This window comes from Ochotona princeps, chromosome Y (genome assembly GCF_030435755.1).
Source record: "Ochotona princeps isolate mOchPri1 chromosome Y, mOchPri1.hap1, whole genome shotgun sequence".
Lineage (NCBI taxonomy): Eukaryota > Metazoa > Chordata > Mammalia > Lagomorpha > Ochotonidae > Ochotona > Ochotona princeps.
In genome coordinates, this window is record NC_080866.1 from 2835282 (window position 1) to 2855841 (window position 20560).

Below are 20560 nucleotides of genomic sequence, written 5' to 3' on the forward strand. Positions count from 1 at the left end.
CCTCAGACATCAAAACGCAGAATTCAGAGATCCGGACTCAGAATTCAGAAGTTAGAACTCAGAACTCAGATTTTGGAACTCAGAAGGCAGGTTTCAAAACTCAGCAATCAGAAGTCTGAATTCAGAACTTATAATTTAGAACTCAGAACTCAGCTTTCAGAGCTCATAATACAGATCTCAGTGCTCAGAATTCTGAAGTCAGAACTCAGAACTCAGTATTCAATGCAGAATTCAGAACTCAAAGCTCATCATTTCGAACTTAGGATTCAGAAGACAGAACTCAGAACTCTGTGATCACAATTCAGAATTCAGGACTCAGAAATCGGAACTCAGTAATCAATGCGGAATTCAGAACTCAGAAATCACAAGTCAGAATTCAGAACTCAGAAATTAGAACTCCAAATTCAGTATTCGAAATTGAGCACTCAGAATGTACAGCTTCAAACTCAAATCTCAGAATGCAGATATCAGAATACAGAACTCAGAATTCCCAAACTCGAATTCTGAATTCAGAATTCACAGCTTAGTGTTCAGAACTCAGAACGCAGAACTCAGAATTTCCAATTCAGAACTCAGCCCTTAGAACGTAGTACTCAGAACTCAGATGTTACAATTCAGAATTTAGAATGTAGCACTCAGAAATCAGAATCTGAATGCAGAACTCAGAATTCTAAATTCAGAACGCAGAGTTCAGAAATTAGAGCTCAGTATTCAGAACCACAATTCCCAACCCGGAACTCAAAACTCAAAAATCAGAACTCAGTGTTGAGAACTAGAAACTCAGAACTCAGAATGCAGAATGCAGAACGAAGAATCCGTATTCAGAATCAGATTTCGCAACCCTCAATTCAGACCTCAGACATCAAAACGCAGAATTCAGAGATCCGGACTCAGAATTCAGAAGTTAGAACTCAGAACTCAGATTTTGGAACTCAGAAGGCAGGTTTCAAAACTCAGCAATCAGAAGTCTGAACTCAGAACTTATAATTTAGAACTCAGAACTCAGCTTTCAGAGCTCATAATACAGATCTCAGTGCTCAGAATTCTGAAGTCAGAACTCAGAACTCAGTATTCAATGCAGAATTCAGAACTCAAAGCTCATCATTTCGAACTTAGGATTCAGAAGACAGAACTCAGAACTCTATGATCACAATTCAGAATTCAGGACTCAGAAATCGGAACTCAGTAATCAATGCGGAATTCAGAACTCAGAAATCACAAGTCAGAATTCAGAACTCAGAACTCTTAATTCAGAACTCAGAAATTAGAACTCCAAATTCAGTATTCGAAATTGAGCACTCAGAATGTACAGCTTCAAACTCAAATCTCAGAATGCAGATATCAGAATACAGAACTCAGAATTCCCAAACTCGAATTCTGAATTCAGAATTCACAGCTTAGTGTTCAGAACTCAGAACGCAGAACTCAGAATTTCCAATTCAGAACTCAGCCCTTAGAACGTAGTACTCAGAACTCAGATGTTACAATTCAGACTTTAGAATGTAGCACTCAGAAATCAGAATCTGAATGCAGAACTCAGAATTCTACATTCAGAACGCAGAGTTCAGAAATTAGAGCTCAGTATTCAGAACCACAATTCCCAACCCGGAACTCAAAACTCAAAAATCAGAACTCAGTGTTGAGAACTAGAAACTCAGAACTCAGAATGCAGCATGCAGAATGCAGAACGAAGAATCCGTATTCAGAATCAGATTTCGCAACCCTCAATTCAGACCTCAGACATCAAAACGCAGAATTCAGAGATCCGGACTCAGAATTCAGAAGTTAGAACTCAGAACTCAGATTTTGGAACTCAGAAGGCAGGTTTCAAAACTCAGCAATCAGAAGTCTGAATTCAGAACTTATAATTTAGAACTCAGAACTCAGCTTTCAGAGCTCATAATACAGATCTCAGTGCTCAGAATTCTGAAGTCAGAACTCAGAACTCAGTATTCAATGCAGAATTCAGAACTCAAAGCTCATCATTTCGAACTTAGGATTCAGAAGACAGAACTCAGAACTCTGTGATCACAATTCAGAATTCAGGACTCAGAAATCGGAACTCAGTAATCAATGCGGAATTCAGAACTCAGAAATCACAAGTCAGAATTCAGAACTCAGAACTCTTAATTCAGAACTCAGAAATTAGAACTCCAAATTCAGTATTCGAAATTGAGCACTCAGAATGTACAGCTTCAAACTCAAATCTCAGAATGCAGATATCAGAATACAGAACTCAGAATTCCCAAACTCGAATTCTGAATTCAGAATTCACAGCTTAGTGTTCAGAACTCAGAACGCAGAACTCAGAATTTCCAATTCAGAACTCAGCCCTTAGAACGTAGTACTCAGAACTCAGATGTTACAATTCAGAATTTAGAATGTAGCACTCAGAAATCAGAATCTGAATGCAGAACTCAGAATTCTACATTCAGAACGCAGAGTTCAGAAATTAGAGCTCAGTATTCAGAACCACAATTCCCAACCCGGAACTCAAAACTCAAAAATCAGAACTCAGTGTTGAGAACTAGAAACTCAGAACTCAGAATGCAGAATGCAGAACGAAGAATCCGTATTCAGAATCAGATTTCGCAACCCTCAATTCAGACCTCAGACATCAAAACGCAGAATTCAGAGATCCGGACTCAGAATTCAGAAGTTAGAACTCAGAACTCAGATTTTGGAACTCAGAAGGCAGGTTTCAAAACTCAGCAATCAGAAGTCTGAACTCAGAACTTATAATTTAGAACTCAGAACTCAGCTTTCAGAGCTCATAATACAGATCTCAGTGCTCAGAATTCTGAAGTCAGAACTCAGAACTCAGTATTCAATGCAGAATTCAGAACTCAAAGCTCATCATTTCGAACTTAGGATTCAGAAGACAGAACTCAGAACTCTATGATCACAATTCAGAATTCAGGACTCAGAAATCGGAACTCAGTAATCAATGCGGAATTCAGAACTCAGAAATCACAAGTCAGAATTCAGAACTCAGAACTCTTAATTCAGAACTCAGAAATTAGAACTCCAAATTCAGTATTCGAAATTGAGCACTCAGAATGTACAGCTTCAAACTCAAATCTCAGAATGCAGATATCAGAATACAGAACTCAGAATTCCCAAACTCGAATTCTGAATTCAGAATTCACAGCTTAGTGTTCAGAACTCAGAACGCAGAACTCAGAATTTCCAATTCAGAACTCAGCCCTTAGAACGTAGTACTCAGAACTCAGATGTTACAATTCAGACTTTAGAATGTAGCACTCAGAAATCAGAATCTGAATGCAGAACTCAGAATTCTACATTCAGAACGCAGAGTTCAGAAATTAGAGCTCAGTATTCAGAACCACAATTCCCAACCCGGAACTCAAAACTCAAAAATCAGAACTCAGTGTTGAGAACTAGAAACTCAGAACTCAGAATGCAGCATGCAGAATGCAGAACGAAGAATCCGTATTCAGAATCAGATTTCGCAACCCTCAATTCAGACCTCAGACATCAAAACGCAGAATTCAGAGATCCGGACTCAGAATTCAGAAGTTAGAACTCAGAACTCAGATTTTGGAACTCAGAAGGCAGGTTTCAAAACTCAGCAATCAGAAGTCTGAATTCAGAACTTATAATTTAGAACTCAGAACTCAGCTTTCAGAGCTCATAATACAGATCTCAGTGCTCAGAATTCTGAAGTCAGAACTCAGAACTCAGTATTCAATGCAGAATTCAGAACTCAAAGCTCATCATTTCGAACTTAGGATTCAGAAGACAGAACTCAGAACTCTGTGATCACAATTCAGAATTCAGGACTCAGAAATCGGAACTCAGTAATCAATGCGGAATTCAGAACTCAGAAATCACAAGTCAGAATTCAGAACTCAGAACTCTTAATTCAGAACTCAGAAATTAGAACTCCAAATTCAGTATTCGAAATTGAGCACTCAGAATGTACAGCTTCAAACTCAAATCTCAGAATGCAGATATCAGAATACAGAACTCAGAATTCCCAAACTCGAATTCTGAATTCAGAATTCACAGCTTAGTGTTCAGAACTCAGAACGCAGAACTCAGAATTTCCAATTCAGAACTCAGCCCTTAGAACGTAGTACTCAGAACTCAGATGTTACAATTCAGAATTTAGAATGTAGCACTCAGAAATCAGAATCTGAATGCAGAACTCAGAATTCTACATTCAGAACGCAGAGTTCAGAAATTAGAGCTCAGTATTCAGAACCACAATTCCCAACCCGGAACTCAAAACTCAAAAATCAGAACTCAGTGTTGAGAACTAGAAACTCAGAACTCAGAATGCAGAATGCAGAACGAAGAATCCGTATTCAGAATCAGATTTCGCAACCCTCAATTCAGACCTCAGACATCAAAACGCAGAATTCAGAGATCCGGACTCAGAATTCAGAAGTTAGAACTCAGAACTCAGATTTTGGAACTCAGAAGGCAGGTTTCAAAACTCAGCAATCAGAAGTCTGAATTCAGAACTTATAATTTAGAACTCAGAACTCAGCTTTCAGAGCTCATAATACAGATCTCAGTGCTCAGAATTCTGAAGTCAGAACTCAGAACTCAGTATTCAATGCAGAATTCAGAACTCAAAGCTCATCATTTCGAACTTAGGATTCAGAAGACAGAACTCAGAACTCTGTGATCACAATTCAGAATTCAGGACTCAGAAATCGGAACTCAGTAATCAATGCGGAATTCAGAACTCAGAAATCACAAGTCAGAATTCAGAACTCAGAACTCTTAATTCAGAACTCAGAAATTAGAACTCCAAATTCAGTATTCGAAATTGAGCACTCAGAATGTACAGCTTCAAACTCAAATCTCAGAATGCAGATATCAGAATACAGAACTCAGAATTCCCAAACTCGAATTCTGAATTCAGAATTCACAGCTTAGTGTTCAGAACTCAGAACGCAGAACTCAGAATTTCCAATTCAGAACTCAGCCCTTAGAACGTAGTACTCAGAACTCAGATGTTACAATTCAGAATTTAGAATGTAGCACTCAGAAATCAGAATCTGAATGCAGAACTCAGAATTCTACATTCAGAACGCAGAGTTCAGAAATTAGAGCTCAGTATTCAGAACCACAATTCCCAACCCGGAACTCAAAACTCAAAAATCAGAACTCAGTGTTGAGAACTAGAAACTCAGAACTCAGAATGCAGAATGCAGAACGAAGAATCCGTATTCAGAATCAGATTTCGCAACCCTCAATTCAGACCTCAGACATCAAAACGCAGAATTCAGAGATCCGGACTCAGAATTCAGAAGTTAGAACTCAGAACTCAGATTTTGGAACTCAGAAGGCAGGTTTCAAAACTCAGCAATCAGAAGTCTGAATTCAGAACTTATAATTTAGAACTCAGAACTCAGCTTTCAGAGCTCATAATACAGATCTCAGTGCTCAGAATTCTGAAGTCAGAACTCAGAACTCAGTATTCAATGCAGAATTCAGAACTCAAAGCTCATCATTTCGAACTTCGGATTCAGAAGACAGAACTCAGAACTCTGTGATCACAATTCAGAATTCAGGACTCAGAAATCGGAACTCAGTAATCAATGCGGAATTCAGAACTCAGAAATCACAAGTCAGAATTCAGAACTCAGAACTCTTAATTCAGAACTCAGAAATTAGAACTCCAAATTCAGTATTCGAAATTGAGCACTCAGAATGTACAGCTTCAAACTCAAATCTCAGAATGCAGATATCAGAATACAGAACTCAGAATTCCCAAACTCGAATTCTGAATTCAGAATTCACAGCTTAGTGTTCAGAACTCAGAACGCAGAACTCAGAATTTCCAATTCAGAACTCAGCCCTTAGAACGTAGTACTCAGAACTCAGATGTTACAATTCAGAATTTAGAATGTAGCACTCAGAAATCAGAATCTGAATGCAGAACTCAGAATTCTACATTCAGAACGCAGAGTTCAGAAATTAGAGCTCAGTATTCAGAACCACAATTCCCAACCCGGAACTCAAAACTCAAAAATCAGAACTCAGTGTTGAGAACTAGAAACTCAGAACTCAGAATGCAGAATGCAGAACGAAGAATCCGTATTCAGAATCAGATTTCGCAACCCTCAATTCAGACCTCAGACATCAAAACGCAGAATTGAGAGATCCGGACTCAGAATTCAGAAGTTAGAACTCAGAACTCAGATTTTGGAACTCAGAAGGCAGGTTTCAAAACTCAGCAATCAGAAGTCTGAATTCAGAACTTATAATTTAGAACTCAGAACTCAGCTTTCAGAGCTCATAATACAGATCTCAGTGCTCAGAATTCTGAAGTCAGAACTCAGAACTCAGTATTCAATGCAGAATTCAGAACTCAAAGCTCATCATTTCGAACTTCGGATTCAGAAGACAGAACTCAGAACTCTGTGATCACAATTCAGAATTCAGGACTCAGAAATCGGAACTCAGTAATTAATGCGGAATTCAGAACTCAGAAATCACAAGTCAGAATTCAGAACTCAGAACTCTTAATTCAGAACTCAGAAATTAGAACTCCAAATTCAGTATTCGAAATTGAGCACTCAGAATGTACAGCTTCAAACTTAAATCTCAGAATGCAGATATCAGAATACAGAACTCAGAATTCCCAAACTCGAATTCTGAATTCAGAATTCACAGCTTAGTGTTCAGAACTCAGAACGCAGAACTCAGAATTTCCAATTCAGAACTCAGCCCTTAGAACGTAGTACTCAGAACTCAGATGTTACAATTCAGAATTTAGAATGTAGCACTCAGAAATCAGAATCTGAATGCAGAACTCAGAATTCTACATTCAGAACGCAGAGTTCAGAAATTAGAGCTCAGTATTCAGAACCACAATTCCCAACCCGGAACTCAAAACTCAAAAATCAGAACTCAGTGTTGAGAACTAGAAACTCAGAACTCAGAATGCAGAATGCAGAACGAAGAATCCGTATTCAGAATCAGATTTCGCAACCCTCAATTCAGACCTCAGACATCAAAACGCAGAATTCAGAGATCCGGACTCAGAATTCAGAAGTTAGAACTCAGAACTCAGATTTTGGAACTCAGAAGGCAGGTTTCAAAACTCAGCAATCAGAAGTCTGAATTCAGAACTTATAATTTAGAACTCAGAACTCAGCTTTCAGAGCTCATAATACAGATCTCAGTGCTCAGAATTCTGAAGTCAGAACTCAGAACTCAGTATTCAATGCAGAATTCAGAACTCAAAGCTCATCATTTCGAACTTAGGATTCAGAAGACAGAACTCAGAACTCTGTGATCACAATTCAGAATTCAGGACTCAGAAATCGGAACTCAGTAATCAATGCGGAATTCAGAACTCAGAAATCACAAGTCAGAATTCAGAACTCAGAACTCTTAATTCAGAACTCAGAAATTAGAACTCCAAATTCAGTATTCGAAATTGAGCACTCAGAATGTACAGCTTCAAACTCAAATCTCAGAATGCAGATATCAGAATACAGAACTCAGAATTCCCAAACTCGAATTCTGAATTCAGAATTCACAGCTTAGTGTTCAGAACTCAGAACGCAGAACTCAGAATTTCCAATTCAGAACTCAGCCCTTAGAACGTAGTACTCAGAACTCAGATGTTACAATTCAGACTTTAGAATGTAGCACTCAGAAATCAGAATCTGAATGCAGAACTCAGAATTCTACATTCAGAACGCAGAGTTCAGAAATTAGAGCTCAGTATTCAGAACCACAATTCCCAACCCGGAACTCAAAACTCAAAAATCAGAACTCAGTGTTGAGAACTAGAAACTCAGAACTCAGAACTCAGAATGCAGAATGCAGAACGAAGAATCCGTATTCAGAATCAGATTTCGCAACCCTCAATTCAGACCTCAGACATCAAAACGCAGAATTCAGAGATCCGGACTCAGAATTCAGAAGTTAGAACTCAGAACTCAGATTTTGGAACTCAGAAGGCAGGTTTCAAAACTCAGCAATCAGAAGTCTGAATTCAGAACTTATAATTTAGAACTCAGAACTCAGCTTTCAGAGCTCATAATACAGATCTCAGTGCTCAGAATTCTGAAGTCAGAACTCAGAACTCAGTATTCAATGCAGAATTCAGAACTCAAAGCTCATCATTTCGAACTTAGGATTCAGAAGACAGAACTCAGAACTCTGTGATCACAATTCAGAATTCAGGACTCAGAAATCGGAACTCAGTAATCAATGCGGAATTCAGAACTCAGAAATCACAAGTCAGAATTCAGAACTCAGAACTCTTAATTCAGAACTCAGAAATTAGAACTCCAAATTCAGTATTCGAAATTGAGCACTCAGAATGTACAGCTTCAAACTCAAATCTCAGAATGCAGATATCAGAATACAGAACTCAGAATTCCCAAACTCGAATTCTGAATTCAGAATTCACAGCTTAGTGTTCAGAACTCAGAACGCAGAACTCAGAATTTCCAATTCAGAACTCAGCCCTTAGAACGTAGTACTCAGAACTCAGATGTTACAATTCAGACTTTAGAATGTAGCACTCAGAAATCAGAATCTGAATGCAGAACTCAGAATTCTACATTCAGAACGCAGAGTTCAGAAATTAGAGCTCAGTATTCAGAACCACAATTCCCAACCCGGAACTCAAAACTCAAAAATCAGAACTCAGTGTTGAGAACTAGAAACTCAGAACTCAGAACTCAGAATGCAGAATGCAGAACGAAGAATCCGTATTCAGAATCAGATTTCGCAACCCTCAATTCAGACCTCAGACATCAAAACGCAGAATTCAGAGATCCGGACTCAGAATTCAGAAGTTAGAACTCAGAACTCAGATTTTGGAACTCAGAAGGCAGGTTTCAAAACTCAGCAATCAGAAGTCTGAATTCAGAACTTATAATTTAGAACTCAGAACTCAGCTTTCAGAGCTCATAATACAGATCTCAGTGCTCAGAATTCTGAAGTCAGAACTCAGAACTCAGTATTCAATGCAGAATTCAGAACTCAAAGCTCATCATTTCGAACTTCGGATTCAGAAGACAGAACTCAGAACTCTGTGATCACAATTTAGAATTCAGGACTCAGAAATCGGAACTCAGTAATTAATGCGGAATTCAGAACTCAGAAATCACAAGTCAGAATTCAGAACTCAGAACTCTTAATTCAGAACTCAGAAATTAGAACTCCAAATTCAGTATTCGAAATTGAGCACTCAGAATGTACAGCTTCAAACTCAAATCTCAGAATGCAGATATCAGAATACAGAACTCAGAATTCCCAAACTCGAATTCTGAATTCAGAATTCACAGCTTAGTGTTCAGAACTCAGAACGCAGAACTCAGAATTTCCAATTCAGAACTCAGCCCTTAGAACGTAGTACTCAGAACTCAGATGTTACAATTCAGAATTTAGAATGTAGCACTCAGAAATCAGAATCTGAATGCAGAACTCAGAATTCTACATTCAGAACGCAGAGTTCAGAAATTAGAGCTCAGTATTCAGAACCACAATTCCCAACCCGGAACTCAAAACTCAAAAATCAGAACTCAGTGTTGAGAACTAGAAACTCAGAACTCAGAATGCAGCATGCAGAATGCAGAACGAAGAATCCGTATTCAGAATCAGATTTCGCAACCCTCAATTCAGACCTCAGACATCAAAACGCAGAATTCAGAGATCCGGACTCAGAATTCAGAAGTTAGAACTCAGAACTCAGATTTTGGAACTCAGAAGGCAGGTTTCAAAACTCAGCAATCAGAAGTCTGAATTCAGAACTTATAATTTAGAACTCAGAACTCAGCTTTCAGAGCTCATAATACAGATCTCAGTGCTCAGAATTCTGAAGTCAGAACTCAGAACTCAGTATTCAATGCAGAATTCAGAACTCAAAGCTCATCATTTCGAACTTAGGATTCAGAAGACAGAACTCAGAACTCTGTGATCACAATTCAGAATTCAGGACTCAGAAATCGGAACTCAGTAATCAATGCGGAATTCAGAACTCAGAAATCACAAGTCAGAATTCAGAACTCAGAACTCTTAATTCAGAACTCAGAAATTAGAACTCCAAATTCAGTATTCGAAATTGAGCACTCAGAATGTACAGCTTCAAACTCAAATCTCAGAATGCAGATATCAGAATACAGAACTCAGAATTCCCAAACTCGAATTCTGAATTCAGAATTCACAGCTTAGTGTTCAGAACTCAGAACGCAGAACTCAGAATTTCCAATTCAGAACTCAGCCCTTAGAACGTAGTACTCAGAACTCAGATGTTACAATTCAGAATTTAGAATGTAGCACTCAGAAATCAGAATCTGAATGCAGAACTCAGAATTCTACATTCAGAACGCAGAGTTCAGAAATTAGAGCTCAGTATTCAGAACCACAATTCCCAACCCGGAACTCAAAACTCAAAAATCAGAACTCAGTGTTGAGAACTAGAAACTCAGAACTCAGAATGCAGAATGCAGAACGAAGAATCCGTATTCAGAATCAGATTTCGCAACCCTCAATTCAGACCTCAGACATCAAAACGCAGAATTCAGAGATCCGGACTCAGAATTCAGAAGTTAGAACTCAGAACTCAGATTTTGGAACTCAGAAGGCAGGTTTCAAAACTCAGCAATCAGAAGTCTGAATTCAGAACTTATAATTTAGAACTCAGAACTCAGCTTTCAGAGCTCATAATACAGATCTCAGTGCTCAGAATTCTGAAGTCAGAACTCAGAACTCAGTATTCAATGCAGAATTCAGAACTCAAAGCTCATCATTTCGAACTTAGGATTCAGAAGACAGAACTCAGAACTCTGTGATCACAATTCAGAATTCAGGACTCAGAAATCGGAACTCAGTAATCAATGCGGAATTCAGAACTCAGAAATCACAAGTCAGAATTCAGAACTCAGAACTCTTAATTCAGAACTCAGAAATTAGAACTCCAAATTCAGTATTCGAAATTGAGCACTCAGAATGTACAGCTTCAAACTCAAATCTCAGAATGCAGATATCAGAATACAGAACTCAGAATTCCCAAACTCGAATTCTGAATTCAGAATTCACAGCTTAGTGTTCAGAACTCAGAACGCAGAACTCAGAATTTCCAATTCAGAACTCAGCCCTTAGAACGTAGTACTCAGAACTCAGATGTTACAATTCAGACTTTAGAATGTAGCACTCAGAAATCAGAATCTGAATGCAGAACTCAGAATTCTACATTCAGAACGCAGAGTTCAGAAATTAGAGCTCAGTATTCAGAACCACAATTCCCAACCCGGAACTCAAAACTCAAAAATCAGAACTCAGTGTTGAGAACTAGAAACTCAGAACTCAGAATGCAGAATGCAGAACGAAGAATCCGTATTCAGAATCAGATTTCGCAACCCTCAATTCAGACCTCAGACATCAAAACGCAGAATTCAGAGATCCGGACTCAGAATTCAGAAGTTAGAACTCAGAACTCAGATTTTGGAACTCAGAAGGCAGGTTTCAAAACTCAGCAATCAGAAGTCTGAATTCAGAACTTATAATTTAGAACTCAGAACTCAGCTTTCAGAGCTCATAATACAGATCTCAGTGCTCAGAATTCTGAAGTCAGAACTCAGAACTCATATTCAATGCAGAATTCAGAACTCAAAGCTCATCATTTCGAACTTAGGATTCAGAAGACAGAACTCAGAACTCTGTGATCACAATTTAGAATTCAGGACTCAGAAATCGGAACTCAGTAATCAATGCGGAATTCAGAACTCAGAAATCACAAGTCAGAATTCAGAACTCAGAACTCTTAATTCAGAACTCAGAAATTAGAACTCCAAATTCAGTATTCGAAATTGAGCACTCAGAATGTACAGCTTCAAACTCAAATCTCAGAATGCAGATATCAGAATACAGAACTCAGAATTCCCAAACTCGAATTCTGAATTCAGAATTCACAGCTTAGTGTTCAGAACTCAGAACGCAGAACTCAGAATTTCCAATTCAGAACTCAGCCCTTAGAACGTAGTACTCAGAACTCAGATGTTACAATTCAGAATTTAGAATGTAGCACTCAGAAATCAGAATCTGAATGCAGAACTCAGAATTCTACATTCAGAACGCAGAGTTCAGAAATTAGAGCTCAGTATTCAGAACCACAATTCCCAACCCGGAACTCAAAACTCAAAAATCAGAACTCAGTGTTGAGAACTAGAAACTCAGAACTCAGAATGCAGAATGCAGAACAAAGAATCCGTATTCAGAATCAGATTTCGCAACCCTCAATTCAGACCTCAGACATCAAAACGCAGAATTCAGAGATCCGGACTCAGAATTCAGAAGTTAGAACTCAGAACTCAGATTTTGGAACTCAGAAGGCAGGTTTCAAAACTCAGCAATCAGAAGTCTGAATTCAGAACTTATAATTTAGAACTCAGAACTCAGCTTTCAGAGCTCATAATACAGATCTCAGTGCTCAGAATTCTGAAGTCAGAACTCAGAACTCAGTATTCAATGCAGAATTCAGAACTCAAAGCTCATCATTTCGAACTTAGGATTCAGAAGACAGAACTCAGAACTCTGTGATCACAATTCAGAATTCAGGACTCAGAAATCGGAACTCAGTAATCAATGCGGAATTCAGAACTCAGAAATCACAAGTCAGAATTCAGAACTCAGAACTCTTAATTCAGAACTCAGAAATTAGAACTCCAAATTCAGTATTCGAAATTGAGCACTCAGAATGTACAGCTTCGAACTCAAATCTCAGAATGCAGATATCAGAATACAGAACTCAGAATTCCCAAACTCGAATTCTGAATTCAGAATTCACAGCTTAGTGTTCAGAACTCAGAACGCAGAACTCAGAATTTCCAATTCAGAACTCAGCCCTTAGAACGTAGTACTCAGAACTCAGATGTTACAATTCAGACTTTAGAATGTAGCACTCAGAAATCAGAATCTGAATGCAGAACTCAGAATTCTACATTCAGAACGCAGAGTTCAGAAATTAGAGCTCAGTATTCAGAACCACAATTCCCAACCCGGAACTCAAAACTCAAAAATCAGAACTCAGTGTTGAGAACTAGAAACTCAGAACTCAGAATGCAGAATGCAGAACGAAGAATCCGTATTCAGAATCAGATTTCGCAACCCTCAATTCAGACCTCAGACATCAAAACGCAGAATTCAGAGATCCGGACTCAGAATTCAGAAGTTAGAACTCAGAACTCAGATTTTGGAACTCAGAAGGCAGGTTTCAAAACTCAGCAATCAGAAGTCTGAATTCAGAACTTATAATTTAGAACTCAGAACTCAGCTTTCAGAGCTCATAATACAGATCTCAGTGCTCAGAATTCTGAAGTCAGAACTCAGAACTCAGTATTCAATGCAGAATTCAGAACTCAAAGCTCATCATTTCGAACTTAGGATTCAGAAGACAGAACTCAGAACTCTGTGATCACAATTCAGAATTCAGGACTCAGAAATCGGAACTCAGTAATCAATGCGGAATTCAGAACTCAGAAATCACAAGTCAGAATTCAGAACTCAGAACTCTTAATTCAGAACTCAGAAATTAGAACTCCAAATTCAGTATTCGAAATTGAGCACTCAGAATGTACAGCTTCAAACTCAAATCTCAGAATGCAGATATCAGAATACAGAACTCAGAATTCCCAAACTCGAATTCTGAATTCAGAATTCACAGCTTAGTGTTCAGAACTCAGAACGCAGAACTCAGAATTTCCAATTCAGAACTCAGCCCTTAGAACGTAGTACTCAGAACTCAGATGTTACAATTCAGAATTTAGAATGTAGCACTCAGAAATCAGAATCTGAATGCAGAACTCAGAATTCTACATTCAGAACGCAGAGTTCAGAAATTAGAGCTCAGTATTCAGAACCACAATTCCCAACCCGGAACTCAAAACTCAAAAATCAGAACTCAGTGTTGAGAACTAGAAACTCAGAACTCAGAATGCAGAATGCAGAATGCAGAACGAAGAATCCGTATTCAGAATCAGATTTCGCAACCCTCAATTCAGACCTCAGACATCAAAACGCAGAATTCAGAGATCCGGACTCAGAATTCAGAAGTTAGAACTCAGAACTCAGATTTTGGAACTCAGAAGGCAGGTTTCAAAACTCAGCAATCAGAAGTCTGAATTCAGAACTTATAATTTAGAACTCAGAACTCAGCTTTCAGAGCTCATAATACAGATCTCAGTGCTCAGAATTCTGAAGTCAGAACTCAGAACTCAGTATTCAATGCAGAATTCAGAACTCAAAGCTCATCATTTCGAACTTAGGATTCAGAAGACAGAACTCAGAACTCTGTGATCACAATTCAGAATTCAGGACTCAGAAATCGGAACTCAGTAATCAATGCGGAATTCAGAACTCAGAAATCACAAGTCAGAATTCAGAACTCAGAACTCTTAATTCAGAACTCAGAAATTAGAACTCCAAATTCAGTATTCGAAATTGAGCACTCAGAATGTACAGCTTCAAACTCAAATCTCAGAATGCAGATATCAGAATACAGAACTCAGAATTCCCAAACTCGAATTCTGAATTCAGAATTCACAGCTTAGTGTTCAGAACTCAGAACGCAGAACTCAGAATTTCCAATTCAGAACTCAGCCCTTAGAACGTAGTACTCAGAACTCAGATGTTACAATTCAGAATTTAGAATGTAGCACTCAGAAATCAGAATCTGAATGCAGAACTCAGAATTCTACATTCAGAACGCAGAGTTCAGAAATTAGAGCTCAGTATTCAGAACCACAATTCCCAACCCGGAACTCAAAACTCAAAAATCAGAACTCAGTGTTGAGAACTAGAAACTCAGAACTCAGAATGCAGAATGCAGAACAAAGAATCCGTATTCAGAATCAGATTTCGCAACCCTCAATTCAGACCTCAGACATCAAAACGCAGAATTCAGAGATCCGGACTCAGAATTCAGAAGTTAGAACTCAGAACTCAGATTTTGGAACTCAGAAGGCAGGTTTCAAAACTCAGCAATCAGAAGTCTGAATTCAGAACTTATAATTTAGAACTCAGAACTCAGCTTTCAGAGCTCATAATACAGATCTCAGTGCTCAGAATTCTGAAGTCAGAACTCAGAACTCAGTATTCAATGCAGAATTCAGAACTCAAAGCTCATCATTTCGAACTTAGGATTCAGAAGACAGAACTCAGAACTCTGTGATCACAATTCAGAATTCAGGACTCAGAAATCGGAACTCAGTAATCAATGCGGAATTCAGAACTCAGAAATCACAAGTCAGAATTCAGAACTCAGAACTCTTAATTCAGAACTCAGAAATTAGAACTCCAAATTCAGTATTCGAAATTGAGCACTCAGAATGTACAGCTTCGAACTCAAATCTCAGAATGCAGATATCAGAATACAGAACTCAGAATTCCCAAACTCGAATTCTGAATTCAGAATTCACAGCTTAGTGTTCAGAACTCAGAACGCAGAACTCAGAATTTCCAATTCAGAACTCAGCCCTTAGAACGTAGTACTCAGAACTCAGATGTTACAATTCAGACTTTAGAATGTAGCACTCAGAAATCAGAATCTGAATGCAGAACTCAGAATTCTACATTCAGAACGCAGAGTTCAGAAATTAGAGCTCAGTATTCAGAACCACAATTCCCAACCCGGAACTCAAAACTCAAAAATCAGAACTCAGTGTTGAGAACTAGAAACTCAGAACTCAGAACTCAGAATGCAGAATGCAGAACGAAGAATCCGTATTCAGAATCAGATTTCGCAACCCTCAATTCAGACCTCAGACATCAAAACGCAGAATTCAGAGATCCGGACTCAGAATTCAGAAGTTAGAACTCAGAACTCAGATTTTGGAACTCAGAAGGCAGGTTTCAAAACTCAGCAATCAGAAGTCTGAATTCAGAACTTATAATTTAGAACTCAGAACTCAGCTTTCAGAGCTCATAATACAGATCTCAGTGCTCAGAATTCTGAAGTCAGAACTCAGAACTCAGTATTCAATGCAGAATTCAGAACTCAAAGCTCATCATTTCGAACTTAGGATTCAGAAGACAGAACTCAGAACTCTGTGATCACAATTCAGAATTCAGGACTCAGAAATCGGAACTCAGTAATCAATGCGGAATTCAGAACTCAGAAATCACAAGTCAGAATTCAGAACTCAGAACTCTTAATTCAGAACTCAGAAATTAGAACTCCAAATTCAGTATTCGAAATTGAGCACTCAGAATGTACAGCTTCAAACTCAAATCTCAGAATGCAGATATCAGAATACAGAACTCAGAATTCCCAAACTCGAATTCTGAATTCAGAATTCACAGCTTAGTGTTCAGAACTCAGAACGCAGAACTCAGAATTTCCAATTCAGAACTCAGCCCTTAGAACGTAGTACTCAGAACTCAGATGTTACAATTCAGACTTTAGAATGTAGCACTCAGAAATCAGAATCTGAATGCAGAACTCAGAATTCTACATTCAGAACGCAGAGTTCAGAAATTAGAGCTCAGTATTCAGAACCACAATTCCCAACCCGGAACTCAAAACTCAAAAATCAGAACTCAGTGTTGAGAACTAGAAACTCAGAACTCAGAACTCAGAATGCAGAATGCAGAACGAAGAATCCGTATTCAGAATCAGATTTCGCAACCCTCAATTCAGACCTCAGACATCAAAACGCAGAATTCAGAGATCCGGACTCAGAATTCAGAAGTTAGAACTCAGAACTCAGATTTTGGAACTCAGAAGGCAGGTTTCAAAACTCAGCAATCAGAAGTCTGAATTCAGAACTTATAATTTAGAACTCAGAACTCAGCTTTCAGAGCTCATAATACAGATCTCAGTGCTCAGAATTCTGAAGTCAGAACTCAGAACTCAGTATTCAATGCAGAATTCAGAACTCAAAGCTCATCATTTCGAACTTCGGATTCAGAAGACAGAACTCAGAACTCTGTGATCACAATTTAGAATTCAGGACTCAGAAATCGGAACTCAGTAATTAATGCGGAATTCAGAACTCAGAAATCACAAGTCAGAATTCAGAACTCAGAACTCTTAATTCAGAACTCAGAAATTAGAACTCCAAATTCAGTATTCGAAATTGAGCACTCAGAATGTACAGCTTCAAACTCAAATCTCAGAATGCAGATATCAGAATACAGAACTCAGAATTCCCAAACTCGAATTCTGAATTCAGAATTCACAGCTTAGTGTTCAGAACTCAGAACGCAGAACTCAGAATTTCCAATTCAGAACTCAGCCCTTAGAACGTAGTACTCAGAACTCAGATGTTACAATTCAGAATTTAGAATGTAGCACTCAGAAATCAGAATCTGAATGCAGAACTCAGAATTCTACATTCAGAACGCAGAGTTCAGAAATTAGAGCTCAGTATTCAGAACCACAATTCCCAACCCGGAACTCAAAACTCAAAAATCAGAACTCAGTGTTGAGAACTAGAAACTCAGAACTCAGAATGCAGCATGCAGAATGCAGAACGAAGAATCCGTATTCAGAATCAGATTTCGCAACCCTCAATTCAGACCTCAGACATCAAAACGCAGAATTCAGAGATCCGGACTCAGAATTCAGAAGTTAGAACTCAGAACTCAGATTTTGGAACTCAGAAGGCAGGTTTCAAAACTCAGCAATCAGAAGTCTGAATTCAGAACTTATAATTTAGAACTCAGAACTCAGCTTTCAGAGCTCATAATACAGATCTCAGTGCTCAGAATTCTGAAGTCAGAACTCAGAACTCAGTATTCAATGCAGAATTCAGAACTCAAAGCTCATCATTTCGAACTTAGGATTCAGAAGACAGAACTCAGAACTCTGTGATCACAATTCAGAATTCAGGACTCAGAAATCGGAACTCAGTAATCAATGCGGAATTCAGAACTCAGAAATCACAAGTCAGAATTCAGAACTCAGAACTCTTAATTCAGAACTCAGAAATTAGAACTCCAAATTCAGTATTCGAAATTGAGCACTCAGAATGTACAGCTTCAAACTCAAATCTCAGAATGCAGATATCAGAATACAGAACTCAGAATTCCCAAACTCGAATTCTGAATTCAGAATTCACAGCTTAGTGTTCAGAACTCAGAACGCAGAACTCAGAATTTCCAATTCAGAACTCAGCCCTTAGAACGTAGTACTCAGAACTCAGATGTTACAATTCAGAATTTAGAATGTAGCACTCAGAAATCAGAATCTGAATGCAGAACTCAGAATTCTACATTCAGAACGCAGAGTTCAGAAATTAGAGCTCAGTATTCAGAACCACAATTCCCAACCCGGAACTCAAAACTCAAAAATCAGAACTCAGTGTTGAGAACTAGAAACTCAGAACTCAGAATGCAGAATGCAGAACGAAGAATCCGTATTCAGAATCAGATTTCGCAACCCTCAATTCAGACCTCAGACATCAAAACGCAGAATTCAGAGATCCGGACTCAGAATTCAGAAGTTAGAACTCAGAACTCAGATTTTGGAACTCAGAAGGCAGGTTTCAAAACTCAGCAATCAGAAGTCTGAATTCAGAACTTATAATTTAGAACTCAGAACTCAGCTTTCAGAGCTCATAATACAGATCTCAGTGCTCAGAATTCTGAAGTCAGAACTCAGAACTCAGTATTCAATGCAGAATTCAGAACTCAAAGCTCATCATTTCGAACTTAGGATTCAGAAGACAGAACTCAGAACTCTGTGATCACAATTCAGAATTCAGGACTCAGAAATCGGAACTCAGTAATCAATGCGGAATTCAGAACTCAGAAATCACAAGTCAGAATTCAGAACTCAGAACTCTTAATTCAGAACTCAGAAATTAGAACTCCAAATTCAGTATTCGAAATTGAGCACTCAGAATGTACAGCTTCAAACTCAAATCTCAGAATGCAGATATCAGAATACAGAACTCAGAATTCCCAAACTCGAATTCTGAATTCAGAATTCACAGCTTAGTGTTCAGAACTCAGAACGCAGAACTCAGAATTTCCAATTCAGAACTCAGCCCTTAGAACGTAGTACTCAGAACTCAGATGTTACAATTCAGACTTTAGAATGTAGCACTCAGAAATCAGAATCTGAATGCAGAACTCAGAATTCTACATTCAGAACGCAGAGTTCAGAAATTAGAGCTCAGTATTCAGAACCACAATTCCCAACCCGGAACTCAAAACTCAAAAATCAGAACTCAGTGTTGAGAACTAGAAACTCAGAACTCAGAATGCAGAATGCAGAACGAAGAATCCGTATTCAGAATCAGATTTCGCAACCCTCAATTCAGACCTCAGACATCAAAACGCAGAATTCAGAGATCCGGACTCAGAATTCAGAAGTTAGAACTCAGAACTCAGATTTTGGAACTCAGAAGGCAGGTTTCAAAACTCAGCAATCAGAAGTCTGAATTCAGAACTTATAATTTAGAACTCAGAACTCAGCTTTCAGAGCTCATAATACAGATCTCAGTGCTCAGAATTCTGAAGTCAGAACTCAGAACTCAGTATTCAATGCAGAATTCAGAACTCAAAGCTCATCATTTCGAACTTAGGATTCAGAAGACAGAACTCAGAACTCTGTGATCACAATTCAGAATTCAGGACTCAGAAATCGGAACTCAGTAATCAATGCGGAATTCAGAACTCAGAAATCACAAGTCAGAATTCAGAACTCAGAACTCTTAATTCAGAACTCAGAAATTAGAACTCCAAATTCAGTATTCGAAATTGAGCACTCAGAATGTACAGCTTCAAACTCAAATCTCAGAATGCAGATATCAGAATACAGAACTCAGAATTCCCAAACTCGAATTCTGAATTCAGAATTCACAGCTTAGTGTTCAGAACTCAGAACGCAGAACTCAGAATTTCCAATTCAGAACTCAGCCCTTAGAACGTAGTACTCAGAACTCAGATGTTACAATTCAGAATTTAGAATGTAGCACTCAGAAATCAGAATCTGAATGCAGAACTCAGAATTCTACATTCAGAACGCAGAGTTCAGAAATTAGAGCTCAGTATTCAGAACCACAATTCCCAACCCGGAACTCAAAACTCAAAAATCAGAACTCAGTGTTGAGAACTAGAAACTCAGAACTCAGAATGCAGAATGCAGAATGCAGAACGAAGAATCCGTATTCAGAATCAGATTTCGCAACCCTCAATTCAGACCTCAGACATCAAAACGCAGAATTCAGAGATCCGGACTCAGAATTCAGAAGTTAGAACTCAGAACTCAGATTTTGGAACTCAGAAGGCAGGTTTCAAAACTCAGCAATCAGAAGTCTGAATTCAGAACTTATAATTTAGAACTCAGAACTCAGCTTTCAGAGCTCATAATACAGATCTCAGTGCTCAGAATTCTGAAGTCAGAACTCAGAACTCAGTATTCAATGCAGAATTCAGAACTCAAAGCTCATCATTTCGAACTTAGGATTCAGAAGACAGAACTCAGAACTCTGTGATCACAATTCAGAATTCAGGACTCAGAAATCGGAACTCAGTAATCAATGCGGAATTCAGAACTCAGAAATCACAAGTCAGAATTCAGAACTCAGAACTCTTAATTCAGAACTCAGAA